A 14262-nucleotide genomic window follows, 5' to 3' on the forward strand; every position below is an offset into this window, starting at 1 on the left:
TATTTTTATTCTTTCTTATGTTTGTAATCCATTATTAGAATGATTCTGCAGAATTTTGCTGTTATATTGTTGGTTGTGTACATGTTTTTTTTCCCTTTCTTATTATTAATTGTTTCCCAGTCAAGAAAATTTTGGTAAAGAAAGTAAGACAGGCCATATAAACCTACTTCGTTTGCAGAATGTTTGTCTTGACAGTCAAGAATTACATTCATTATATTTTATGCTTCACTTGAGTGTATTTCACCAGATTAAATATTAATACCTTAATACTACTGAGCCAGCTTCTGCCTGATGTACAGTATATGGAAAGCAGTATGTGTTTATATGTGCATATACACACAAGAGAGGCACAGTATGTGTCCTTATAACATGAATCATGAATTTTCTTTTATCATAAAAAAGTGGTAAATTGGAGTTAAAAATGTACTAAGGCCTCCAGCAATGTTGTTCTTCTAATTATCCTCATATAAATCTAACCGTTCAAGGTCTGATCAAGATTCGCTGGGTTGGAAAGAATGAATCCATGGACCCTGAAGATAATCTTTCAACTGCAAACCACTAAACAAAATTGTAATTGAAAATTTTAAACCGTGTGCTTATTAAGAACACAGGGCAATTAACGTTTTTCTGAAGGAATGCTTTCTTCTAGGTTATGAAAGATGAATTCCACTGTAAAGTAAGGGATCACAAAGTAATCTGCAGGTGCTCATCCCTTTTGACTTATCTATGAATGTAAGAATCCAGCAGAATAGTAGAGGTATAGGACATACTGTAGGCATGTGGCATGCCATTATCAGTAAACTTGAAATACTCTATGGAGATCGATTTAGCTCCTGCCAAAACAGTCTTTACATTAAGAATGAAACTGCATCCAAGACAACAAGCTGCTGCTTCTATGTCCTTGCAACTAGGGTTAAAGAGTTCTGAACTGCACTTAAAATATGTGTTATTAAAAACACGCTCTGGCTATTGTCAGGAGTGTTGAGCACTGATCACAGCTTCTGTTAAACAACTTAAACTTGGTTGGGAAGAAGTATTGAATCCTGCTGTTAAAGCAGGTGGTGCGATTGCATTAAAAGGGATATGATTTTAGCACAACTCAAATTTGTTAGACATACAGGCAGACAAAAATAATTATAGCGTGTACTTAGAGGTTATTGTGAAGAAGTCACTGGAACATAGGTTTTCATAAATCTTATTCTTTTTCTTCACTTTCACAGGAAAATGGCATGGCATTCAAAAACAAAATTAACAGCTCCTGTGACAGCAGTCATGATTTAAAATGGCAGAGGGATCACTGCATGAACCCTCATTTTCTGGTAATTCTAATGTGGCTTATTTCATTTAAGACACTTTTTATAGTATTAAACAAGAGAATACATTTGTGGAAACTTTTGGAATTGTTAGGGTAAAAAAATAAACTTCTACATACTTCTGATACTTTGGTATCATAAGGAAAACAAACTAAACAAAATCTTTCTTTATCTCTTGATGAGTTCACGAATGTCTTCTTATGACATACCCTACAGTATACCCTGTTGAAATGCTTTGTAATGCTTTTCTATAATTGCTCCAGGGGCATGTGCTATGGTGAAGCTTTATCAGATAAGCTGGACATCCTTGCATTCACTTCATAAGCACATTTCTCATGTTCCTTATAAATAATCATACACATACACCTTCTCTCAAATCACCACCAAATTTTTGGTGCATACAGTATATCCTATCTTTGTGGAATTGTGAAGGGTTTACAATTACACAAATGTTCCCCTCTTAATGATTCTCAAAACATATCTAGCAAAGTACAACCAGCACAGGAACAGATGAAAGGTTACAAAAGAGAAAAAGCCATTCAACCCATCTGGCTCTTTTGGTTATTAGTAGTTAATTGATCACAGGAACACATCTGACCATTTCTTCAAAACAGCCAGGGTATCAGCTTCAACACTATAGTAGGTAGCTTGTCCCATATTCCCAGAGCCCTTTACAAAAAGAAGTACCTCCTGTTCTGGGTTTTAAATGAGCTTCCACATAGTTTTCACTTTGTAGTCTCAAGGTGAGAATGAAAATTCACCAGGCCTAAGTATGCGGTAGAATGTACAGTCAACTTCTGATGACCTGCTGTCAATAAGAAGCATGTTTGCAGGAAGGTCATCATTGGTGTGTGTTTAGCTCTGTTTGTAGAGCTGCAAAGTGGAAGCTGCATTGTTACCCCTGGCAGGTAACATTGTTACCATTGCATGTGGATCTAGGTGACAAGTGCTGCCCAGCTCATGAACAATAGGAGGTGAGATTCTCCACAGTCATCCAGGATAATACCCCTGATCTAACAAAAAATGTTAATTGATTTGAGCTCTGTTTAACTATGTATTGTTAACTCAGCAAGAGTTTTGTATCCCCATCTGAAAGAATGGAACTAGAGAGACTTAAAGACAGATTGACATCTAGAAAAATCCTTTATTTGCTAAAATTGAAAAAAGGAATCGCAACGAGGCCTCAGTTTAGTCAATGTTATTATTGTGTCACTGGTGACATACAGTATCACAGCCTGAGAATGAAGTTGGAGAGGGATGTTCTGGTATCCTAGCTAGGTCTTTAAAAAACTTGAAGGAATGATTAGGTAACAATAAAAATATGTCTTGTAACTATTTAGTGTTTTACTTAGAAGTACAGGAAAAAGGAAATGTCATGTTAGTTGGTTTTCATATAATTGTGACCAGCAAAGTTAAAAGGTATTTTTCAACCTTTTTTCCTTCATGTTCATGTACTTCACCCATGTTAGGCCATTGTTTGATGTTTACATTTGCAGTATACACACTGAATTATATGATGGCTGTGGTCTGTCCTGTTGAAAGCTGAAATTAGAATGATGGCACAAAGTTTAGACTGATGTGCTTCCTTTAGAAACTCTTCAAGACATTGAAAAACTACAGTAAGTTAAAGAGATAGCCTAGTAGTAACAAGAACAATAATATTAATGGAATACAACAAGTTTTATCGAGCATAAATTAATTATCTTGAGTATTAGCTGCTTGTTCAAATTAAGGATTATAAATGTTGATGTTTACAACTTTGCCTACTGCAACAAACAAATAAGGATCGAAGGCAGTGATCTTTGTTACGGATTATTAAACAAGTGTTTATATTTTTTCTTTCTCTGTATTATAAACTTCTTAACCAAGAAAAGCTTCAGATTATTATAATGCACTTCTTATTTTGGTTGCACTAAATAATCACATAGATGCAAGCTGTGGTATTGTATGTTATCACCTACAGGCTAAACAGCAGCAGTAGAAGAAAGTAATTTAGTCACAGAGAACAGAATTTTTGGTGCTGCTTTCCATTTCCAAGAGGCACTAAATGTTGATCCAGTCACGCTCTGTTTTCTCCCTCTCTCTTTCTACCTTTGGCTTTCTAATCACAAGTCAAAAGCCAGACAAAACTAAATGAGTTTCAAATTGTTCACCACCTGAGAGTCACAGCTCCCTTGTCTTGCTCTCCCAGAAGGGTATGGTGCTACAGCACACAAGAACAAATGCAGGCTTTTGAAACAGAAAGGGCCTCAGGCCAAGAAATGAGTGGCTCCTGAAAGACTTTCAAATGCACCACCCTACAGTCACAAAATAGTTTCCCATACTGCACAAAATTAAGCTCAGACCTGGATTTAAGGACAAGTTGAGATGGAGCATTAAGTGAAGAGAGCAAGAAGGATAGCTCTTCTGCACTGATAGTTGCTTATCAGCAAGTACAGTACAGTAAATGACAGAAATGTTGTTCTCTGTGCTAGACAGTTTAATCATTTGCAACCTGTGGCAGTGATTGTAAAACCACAGGTTCAAGATTACAAGCAGAATCGACCACCCGAGGTATTAGCTGATCATCAGGACAATGGGCTGATTGCACATTAATTATTGTGCAACATGAGCGAGTGTGTCGTGCACTCCTATCAAGTTGTTTTACTCAGCAGAGTGAATGTGTGATTGCTGTGAAGCACCGAGTCAAACTTTCTGCCTCTGTCACACTTCCTCACTCTTTCAGTTTGTGGCCTCATTAGAGCTTCTGCTTAACAGAATCCCCTAAGGGAAAGTAAATCTTTGGTTATTACATACAGTACAATCTGCTACTCATATGTTATTGAAGGGGCTCTGAAAACACCACCTTTGCTTTTATTCATCCACTACAGTTTTCTCTGTCTTGTGATATGCTTAGTTTTTCTGTATTTTTGCTCTTTTTCTCTGATCACAGTTTACTTTTATAGAACCTTGAAAGCAAGGCCTCTTGTCTTTTAGAAAATAAAATATGTATTTTACTTTTATTTTAAAGTTCCAGTCTAGATCTACCGTACCTATTTTTTATGTTTTAAATCCATTTTTTTTCTCCAGCAATAACTATCAACTAATACTGATCCATACTCTTAAACAAAATACTGAGCTTAGTATTGAGCTCAGAGTTATATTAATGTAGCCACGAATTACTTAAATCAGAGCTAAACACCATTGAAGGTTTGCCAAAAAATATAATAAACAGTATAATACAATCACCATTATAAACCTAGCCTTAGATTATCTATTGGTACACACTGATATTGACCGTAATGACTAAGTACCTTGTTAAATTCAATTATTTGTCAGTTTTGTGTAGTCTTAAATGGAGCTGGTACATCATCTGTCTAGCCAACTAGACTTTTCATCTGTCATGAACTACATGCTTTTTGAAAATGCGCTTCAAATAGTTACCCTCATTAATATATTATATTAGATTCCCACTAGATCAAATTCTTTAATTAATCTTTCATGCATCTTCTTCTCCTGCCATTCCTCACTCCACTCAGCAAGCTGAAAACAGTAGTGATTGGACATCTGGGAGGTGTTACCACTGAAAGGCTCACAAGTGGCATCTTGAAGAATCATTGGATAAACTATATTTAACATATGACTCCCTGTATGAAGGGGACTAGACCAAGTTCTACAGATGAGTTTGATTTACCTTTAGGGTTTCAGGTGTATTTTGCATGTGACCTTTAAGCTAAGTGTCCCGTAACCTGAACAACAAGAGTTCTAGTTGCAACCCAGTTTGGAGATAAACACAGTGCATTCCATTGCTTTACATTTTTTCCTCTGCTTCTAATTCAATCTTCTAATTGACATAAAAATTTAAAAGAAATTTCCCTGTTCCAGAGCAGGCTGACATAAAAGATTCTGCAAGTCTTTAGCAATGCTTAATTGTTCTGCTATATATAGGAGACGGTTACCCCACGTAAGACAAATTAACTGCAGGCACAAAAATGTGATGTGTTTTTATTCATAAGCGTTCAAGTCATTAACATGAATAATCCATTCCTGTTCAGAACCCATTGATTCAAAATTAGCTACTAATGTTTGCAATTAATTAGCTTGTCAGTAGATGAACATATAGCTTATTTGTTATTTCTTCAGGCTATTTTTAATGTATAAATAACCGTGTCTTCATCTGTGGGTCCTTGATATGACTGAACTTGAGATGAGATAATTGCTCAGGCAGCTTTCTAATTTAGTGGGCAGATAAGACTTTTGCCTCTTCCTCTAACTTTCTCTTAATATGCAATTTATTGCAGTACAATAAGAAGGACATTTTTATAAAATTGGTGGGGCTTTTAAATGTTGGATATAGTGTAAAAGAATAGTTTATAGCTCATCTGCATTTTTGAATGTTAATTATTGGACCACATGACACAATAATTTAAAATATTGTATAGCAATACAATTGAACTAGTAGGGTGTGTTTTTATGGCTTTTCCAGCAGGTTGCATGTGTTTTCTTATGCATATATTTGTCATCCAGATTTTCTCAAGACCCCTGTTCCAATTATTGTAACTCTCAGTGCCTTCAGATAACATAGCGTGAACAGATGGTGTTTCGGAGACATTTCATGAGCTTCTGAGAAGTGCCAACATTCGGCACATTGGGATGCATGCTAAAACACTGCAGTCTTGACAAGGTTAACATTTCTTGGATTGCCAGTGTATGCTACAGTAATTTTTTTTAAATTTCTGCCCTCTCTCATTTAACATCCTGCAGTTACACTATGCTTTGAGTTTGGTGACTCAGACACCATTTTTTGATGAATGCTTTACAGTTTTCTCTTATCGGTTACGGTCTCCTTGTTTATTCATGAAGCCCTTAAGAGTCCAGTCGGACAGGTTAATGAGATCTCACAGATCTGCTCAATTATAATTAGGGAGGAATCATTTTCAGTAATTTTCAGGTAGTGGGGGAGCCACTGTTTTTAACTCTTAAAGATTACAATCATAGGCTACAGGGTAAAGCCTGAACTTCGTAAATCTAAACATTACCCAGTTCAGAATGTCTACAAAGGTTTTAATTCTAGATCTTGAGCACACAGATGTGCTTAATATGTGCAGAATTCCTTAATATGTGAGAGAGTCTTTGGACTTTCCCTGGTAACATAAACCCGAGACAAGTAAGATGTAAGATTAATTTAAACACAAAGTATAAAAGTTTATTTTGTTTTGTTTTTTTTCTCTAAAAAATTCAATTGTGTTCTTTTTTGTGTTATCACTCTTTGTTTTAATACTTGTTTTATCAACAGAATTAGATATCTTATGTAAGTACATCAGAAATCAATTTCCAAATAATATATTTTTTAAATCTGGGAAACATGCTGGGGTGTTTTACTAAGTAGAGTGAAGAGACTGTAAAGAAGACATGTATAGTTATCTTCAGTATGTTTGGAATGTAACAATACGCATTGGACAGTACTCATTGACTGGAAAATTGCTAATGTAGTGGAACCCGAGTACCACAAGGATCTGTATTGGGACCACTGTTCTTTTTGATCGCCATCAATGATCGCTGCTCTGAAAAACTTAGGTTTAACTTAGGTTTGCAGATGAGAACAAAACCATAGGAAAGGAAGCATTGTAGAAGCCACAAAAAACACACAGAAACATAGACAAAATTTCAGATAACGCAGTCACTTGGCAGATTATACTTAATGTAGACAAGTACAGAGTGTTACATGCAGGTAGAAAAACTGTAAAATACAAATAATACTGAGCCTTTTCATGTTGACACACCCTGTTAATACGTAACGGCAAATTGGAGCAAAGGTTGAATGGTCTAACATCATATCAAGTGAAAATCCTTTTGAAACGTCAAAGCTGCAGATAGCAGCTGTCTTTCTGCATCTAATTGAAAATGTGAATCTGTAGCAGAGTGTATACCCTGTCATACCTTTTTATACTGTCATACAGCTGTTATTTTAAAATATTTATAGCATTACCTGTCAGTTCTTAAACTCAGTGGTTGCATTTGTTCTCTCTGTTTGCTTGCTCTCACCCAACATAAGCAAATCTTTGTCAAAAACTTAAAGAATTCTGTAATGATTGTTTAGTAGGTATGAGATACAGCATTGGATGTTTGCTAGATATTAAACCTGAGAATGCCGTTTCCTTTAGACTGATGGGTCTGCTGTGAAAAAGTATGTTGAATAAACATCTAAATTCAATGACGTTATGCCAGGATTTATGCCTTGTACTTAATTTCTTATTGCTGTAGTGCCTTTGGATAACATACAGTAAGATACAATAGTGTTAAAATAATTCGATTCACACAGGTGGATCATTGCCTTTGACCTTGCTGTAGATGTTGTCTCCAATCTAAATGTATCAAGACAGCATTGGGCCAAGAAGAACTGGAATTAGAGAGCAAAGTTAATTTACATGTTGACACATCTGCCAATATCTGGAGGTTGACCAGGATCTGAGTATAATAAGCAGAGAACTGGACGTATTTCAGTCCATGATTCTAAGGTACCCAGAAAAGCACGGGCAGCAGCACAGAATGGTAGACACTGCAGATTTCAAAAGTCTTCAGTGTACCTCCATGCCAATCTTGTGAAACTACATTTCTAGTTCTTTCTCTTTGTCATTCAGACAAATGTTTAAAGAATTTCACCACAAGTTTTTGTAAGGCGGAGTAAAAAAATAAGTTTTAAAAGGGGAGGCTGGGCTTGTTGTTTTTCCTCCTTGTGATGAAAGTATTTGTCAGATAACAAACAACATTTCCAGATGTTAAGTGTTTGTACCATTATAAAAGAAGGATTTTGTGCTGTGTTTATCACACTCGCAACCTCCTCCTCAGTATAATCATCTATATTTTAAAATAGGGTACAGTAAGGACTGTACACTGTATCTGATACTGTCAGAAGTGTGTTCTATAAATATAAAATTTATTTGAATCAACTGATGAAAAAAAGATACAGCAATGCATAATTATTTTAATGATGTTTAAAAGTGTTTTCAGTTAATGCTGATGAAAGCATCACATTTTAAAGGTCAGTTGTTTTCCTTTAAACGCATATTATCAACCGTGTCCCATTAGTTTGTTTATCATCTTAAAGAGAGTGAGAAAATGAATCAGAAGGCAACCTAGCTCTCCTAAAGAAGTCATAGAAAACTTTTTGCTCATTCAGCTCGAGTCAAAAAATCTTTTTCTTCTTTACCATGCTGGAACTTTTTTCTAGGGAGGGTTTACTTCATATAGTTTATCCATCCATCTTCCAGCCACTTTATTCAATTCAGTTGCACAGTAGCCCAAGGTCATCCAAGCCAGCAATGGGATAAAGGCAGAATACACCCAGGATGGGACAATGGGACACCGGTCCATCACAGGACATACACAAACACAGACATGCACACTCATACCAGGGCCAGTTTTCCCAGAATCCAATTAACCTATAGTATCAGTATGTCTTTGGACTGTGGACGGAAACTGGAGCACTCAGAGAAAGCCCATGCAGACAAGGGGAGAACGTACTTAATTAACTCGTTGAATACTTTATTTTGCTTATTTAGTTTCTTAGTCCTGTTGACATAAGGTACTCACATTTATTTTATATGGTTCGTAGTTAAACTCATGACTCATTAGAGAGTGAACTCCTCCGTTTTCTGCATAATGACTAGCTGGTTTTCGACTATTCTTCTTAAAAATTTTGAAATTAGAATATGTTTTAAAAACATATATTCTTACCAATTTGGAATTGCCCATTGGTTAAATACTTGCATCTGGTAATAACTCCTGTACTGAGAGAGAATGAGATGCATAGACAAGCTCCTTGGTCATGCCCACCAGCAATCATGCCACCAGCTCTTCAGTCTCTGACACATTGCAAACTCCACAGATGCTGACAATTGACACATTTCTTACTGACACTGCTGCAAGTCTGCAGCTTTCAGGTGAGTCTCGAAAATCCCTCATGCATCAAGACCCTTGATGACTGGCTGTTGAATCCTAGCCCTACTATAAAGGGGGTGGCAGGGGGACCTTAGTGACAATCAGCCAGTGTCGTGACTGTGGAGTTAGGAACAGTGGATTTTAATCTCTTTTAAAGTGTAACTATCAGAATCCACTGCCATTTTGTTGTGATAGTAGGGAGTCACATTGAAAATGTTTAAATAAACATTTTGTCTGTCCGTGAAATCGGAGGATGTCTTATCTTATTTGCAGTCTTAAGACTTGTTAAAAGATGCAGTATCTGTGCATTTGTGTTGTTTTTTAATTATATTTATATTTCACTTTATGCTATCATGTATTCTGCAGCCATTACACATACAGAAAATGCTGACTTCTGACTTTAAGAGTGTCGAGCTCTGAATTAATGTCCTGAAATGTAATTTCATTTAGCTCTGGATTATTAAAATTTATCAGAATGTCAACACATATAAATGTGTCCCATTGCTAATTAGTATGTGGGAAGACAACATTACTTTCACGGCTTTCCATAGACACCCACTTTTTGGGGAATTAGTTATTTAGGATATTCACAATGATGGAACATACTGTAAAAATATAAAGGAAATAATTTTTGCAGTCTAAATCTAAAAGAAAAAACACTGTTGAATGTTAGTGTATGGCATTATTTAGTATTTTACTAAGATGATAAATTCTAGAAACATCAATTTAGGAAATAAAGCCCCTGGTTCACTAAAGTACAACGATGATCCAGTTGTTGAGCAGATTTATTTTTAAACAAATGAAACCTTGTTGGATGTTCCCTAACAGACATGTTTAGTGAAGGTCACAGATTAAGCTGTTTTTAGACAGGGATCCAAAGCCTTTTGCAAGGGCACGCAATTTAACAAATGACTAAAAAAAAACAGCATATTCATACTTTGGTGTGTGAGTAATTCTGTTTCTTAATCCATTTAATTGTAGGTAGTTTTCAAAATGCATTATTCCTGTTTATTTTAAGATGTATGACTTTGCTGTCCATTGCCTAATTGTAAGAGCCTCTCTTCTTAAACTATGGGATTTATTTAACATTTAACATAGAATTAAGCTTTTCTACACAGTACTACTGCTGATCATGCATGTTTTTTAGCAGTGAAGAATTATAAAAAAGTTTAGCAATGTATGATGATCCATTTTCTGAAAGGGTATAGCTGAGATTATACTGTATATCATTGAGGGCTGGAAAACAAGGAAATGATTTCTGATTTGTTCAGAATGGGAAGAGTTGAGGATGGATGTAGCACTTTAAATTGTGAAGACTGCCTTGTAGAAATGAGAGAAGGAAAGAGTTGTGTTCCAAATCTGTAATTTCAGTTCATTCTTGCTCATCCTTAATTCTTGCCAATTTACGCAGCACAAAAGTGTTTAAAAATCTATAGTTTTCAGGAGAAGAAGTTCACAAAATTTGTGTGTCAGGATGTTTCTCTTTTTGCAAAAGTACATAAGATGTTGTATTGCTTTGCTAAGAGGTAAAACCTAGGTCTTAGTGTCTTCTTTAATACTACAGGTAGTTCTGCCTACATACTTTCAAGGCTGTGAGGGACTGAACATGGGTTTTCAGGCAATTCTGACATGGGGCTCATTGCCCCTGACATACAATGGAACTCATTTTCTTCCAGACTGAAGAGCAGATTGTTAATGACGTAGCTCACAGTGCCTTCCTTCTTGACTGGGCTGCTCATCCACATAGTAACACCAGCAGATGCTGCATTTCCATGGGTGATAACAGGGATGTCAATCAGGAGATATTGATTAATATCCTGTAACGTCAAAGTTTTTTTAATGCTAATTGTTCAGCAGTGTCTGAATAAATTTGTTGACTTTGTCAAATATATTTATTACTGATATTGTTGTGCCTTTTCCTAATGGAAAAACACAAATTATGTCATTCACTCAAATGCTTTTATCATAGTTTACTTTTATTGGATTCTAACAGCAGGGAGTCAACAGTATAATTAAAACCATTCAGATAAGCTAAATCATCCAATACTGTTGTTAAGCCTATGTTGGAATTATAACCACTTTCTTACAACTGTAATATGCTCACAGGATTGCATATTGCATGTTATTAGAGCTACACCTGGATATCAAGGAGGTAAAAAGGAAAAAAAACAGTAATGTTTAAAATATGTCTGTAAGACACCAAAATAATTCTATAATCAATAAAACATTATTTTTCAAAGCTCAAAATTATTTAAACCTTTCTGTGGTGTGCAAATTCAGTCTCTCATACTATGTGATTGAAGAGCCTTTTCAGAAGCTCTCTGTTGGTCACACACTGATTGAATACTTCTTCAACAATCTGGAGTTTTAGTAAATTACATACACACATGACTCTGATTAGCTTAATTGCAATGCTTTTTGACTAATAATTGCAGCACCTTGTGCTGTGTAAGCCTTTGACTCTGTTACTGCATACAGAGTCACACTAGAATAAATATTTTGTTTTCTTATTCCTTGTTGTTATTTCCTTCAGAACAACTTTCAGAAAATAAATTAAAGAAGAATAATGTAAAGCATGGAACATGATTTTCAGTGTGGCATGTATTGTAGGATTGGTTTATTGTCACAAACCAAAAAGACATAAGAAGACTATTGATTTCAACCTGTTTAACCTGTAAAAAGTATCCCGAAAGCATTATGCAGTTATAGTCACAATGCTGTCATTAAAAGATGTTACTATAACCTTGAATAAATGCTTACCTTTAAAATAGCAAAGCATTTTAAATATATTGCGTCTAAACTAATATTTTTCTTGCCCATTATCTTTAGTCTTCATTTGAGCCTCCATACATCAGATGTGATTCAAATCAAGTTTTTCTTGCCAGATGATATTTGGGGATTTTTAAGACTACATTTTTGGGAACGGTTTCCTGGAAGATGTATTTTGTTTAACAGTGTTTTGACCCTTACCAGACCCACCCTGACTGTACTGTACTAGTTGAGAAATATACAGATCCAGCCATTCAAAATGCGTGAGGGATGCTGCGGTAAACTGCGTTACACGTACTGCATGATACTGCTTTTTTTTTAATATGGTGAAATACATTACAAGACAGCCAGGTGGAGATGGGAAACTTAATGTCTCATGTGCAGCATCTGGGCTGTCGCCAGAAAACACCCGATTTCAAATTCCGGTCAATGCTGAGGGATAATCATTTTTCCAATTACAGAATTTACCGTGTATACTGTTTAGACTTGTAATAATTTTAAGTGTATTACAGCATGTTAAACATTAAACTGATTAAAAAGTAGGTATAAAAGCAATTTTGCTCAGTTGGACAAAAGTATGCAACCCTCCACTTTATTCATAAATATTTTAATTATGCATAAATACTTTTACTGCATGCATTTTTACTTTAACTTACAGTGAGTTGTGATTTTAATGAGCTTGTTCTGTCATAATAGAATTTATGTACTGTACTTCATTAAAGTGATACAATTTTATAATTTTATAAGAATACACAGTAAGAACACCACTTGTTATTGTAAAAAAATATAAGTTGTACTGATTTAATACCACTTGATAATAGTAATATGGAATCCTGTAACTAAGCAGCTAAAATATCACAAATGGACCATAAGTGTCCTTATAGTGGTATAGGGCAATGGACTGTAATGTAGTGCACTGCACCCAGGCGGTTAAAAGCCCCATCTGAGAATTACTTTCGGTTTGTTTCTTACATGGCCTTTCAGGTTTATACCCAAATTGGGAGAATCTATATTTTGCCTTAATCCAAATTTCAGCAGCCAGTAATCAGCCAACAATTTAAATTTAAAACTTTAAACCGTATATTGTACTGTACAGTACTGCACAGTCCGAAGACTTACTCTGGAAGGTTGTTTCTGGCAAAATTGGCTCTGGCATGAGTGTATATATCTGGATGAATTATTATAAGTGATGGTTTCATTAATAAGGATTTTAAGTTAAACACAGAATTCTTTAAGATAAACAAAGGAGGGAAGAAGGGTTATTTTTATAGTTGCCAGTAATCGGGGAACAGTTTATCAATACAGTAAGTAAAACAGAAAGGTTTTCAAACATTCATGCCCTTGCAATTTGTTTTTCCAAAGCTATAGCCTGTGTGAGAATTAGCATTGCTGAATAAGATTATAGTATGACTAATGTGTGTTCTTATTTTAATCTCTGATACACCTCAGACAGCCATTGGGAATTCAGTAGCTGGGTTCACTTTGTGCCTTTCCTGTGTTGATTCTGCCTTAGCAGCTTGTAATTGCATTGCGATTCTCCTTGGTTTGTTGTAATATCACTACAGCACTACTAATTACCTTTCTTTCTAGTATATCCCCAGAGAGTTTCAGAATCTGTCTTATAATTATTATTATTAATTATTTATTTGATTAAAGAAACTTACAGGTATACCCATTTATATAGCAGAACAATCTTAAGTAATGTACCTTGCTAAATAGCAACGTCCCACCTGGGATTTGAAACCCCCACTATCCGGTTATGGGTCCAGAGCTCAAAACTCTAGTCACTGCAGTTGTTGTGATAAGAATTCAAATGTCACGATTGCCATCTGTCTTTTTTCAAGGGTGTATTTTCTCTGTCCACGTTTTACATGACAAAATGACATCCATGTCACAGAATTATACTGTACGTCTTTGATTTCAATGAACATATGTATGTTTATTGCACCATGGCAGTCTTGAAGTGTCAGTAGTTTCTCTTGACTTTCCTCATTTTCCCAGAAGGCAGCTTCAATTTATCTATCATACAGCCCTTTTTTTGCATGTCAGTCTCTGACACAGCATTCACCAGCTGTTTATAGACTTCAGGATTTATTTAGAGCTTGTGTTGTTTTGAAGATAGAGTTTGCTATTGGAATGGGATATAATCTTGGATTAAGGTGCATTTTAGAAATGGAGTGCTCTAACCACTAAACATGGAACGGAGATGTATGAAATATCCCCATCTTATGCCGACAGCATAAAACGTCCCTGTTTTATT

General features: G+C 35.4%; 1 protein-coding gene across 3 annotated transcripts in view; it reads left to right on the forward strand.

The window, feature by feature from the left end:
- The window catches only part of ca10a (carbonic anhydrase 10 (inactive)a), a 238851-nt gene that overhangs the window by 176246 nt on the left and 48343 nt on the right, over positions 1-14262 (forward strand). The gene's annotated exons all lie outside the window — the stretch shown is intronic.

Source organism: Lepisosteus platostomus, chromosome 11, assembly GCF_059453375.1.
Source record: "Lepisosteus platostomus isolate fLepPlt1 chromosome 11, fLepPlt1.hap1, whole genome shotgun sequence".
NCBI classification, from domain to species: Eukaryota; Metazoa; Chordata; class Actinopteri; order Semionotiformes; family Lepisosteidae; genus Lepisosteus; species Lepisosteus platostomus.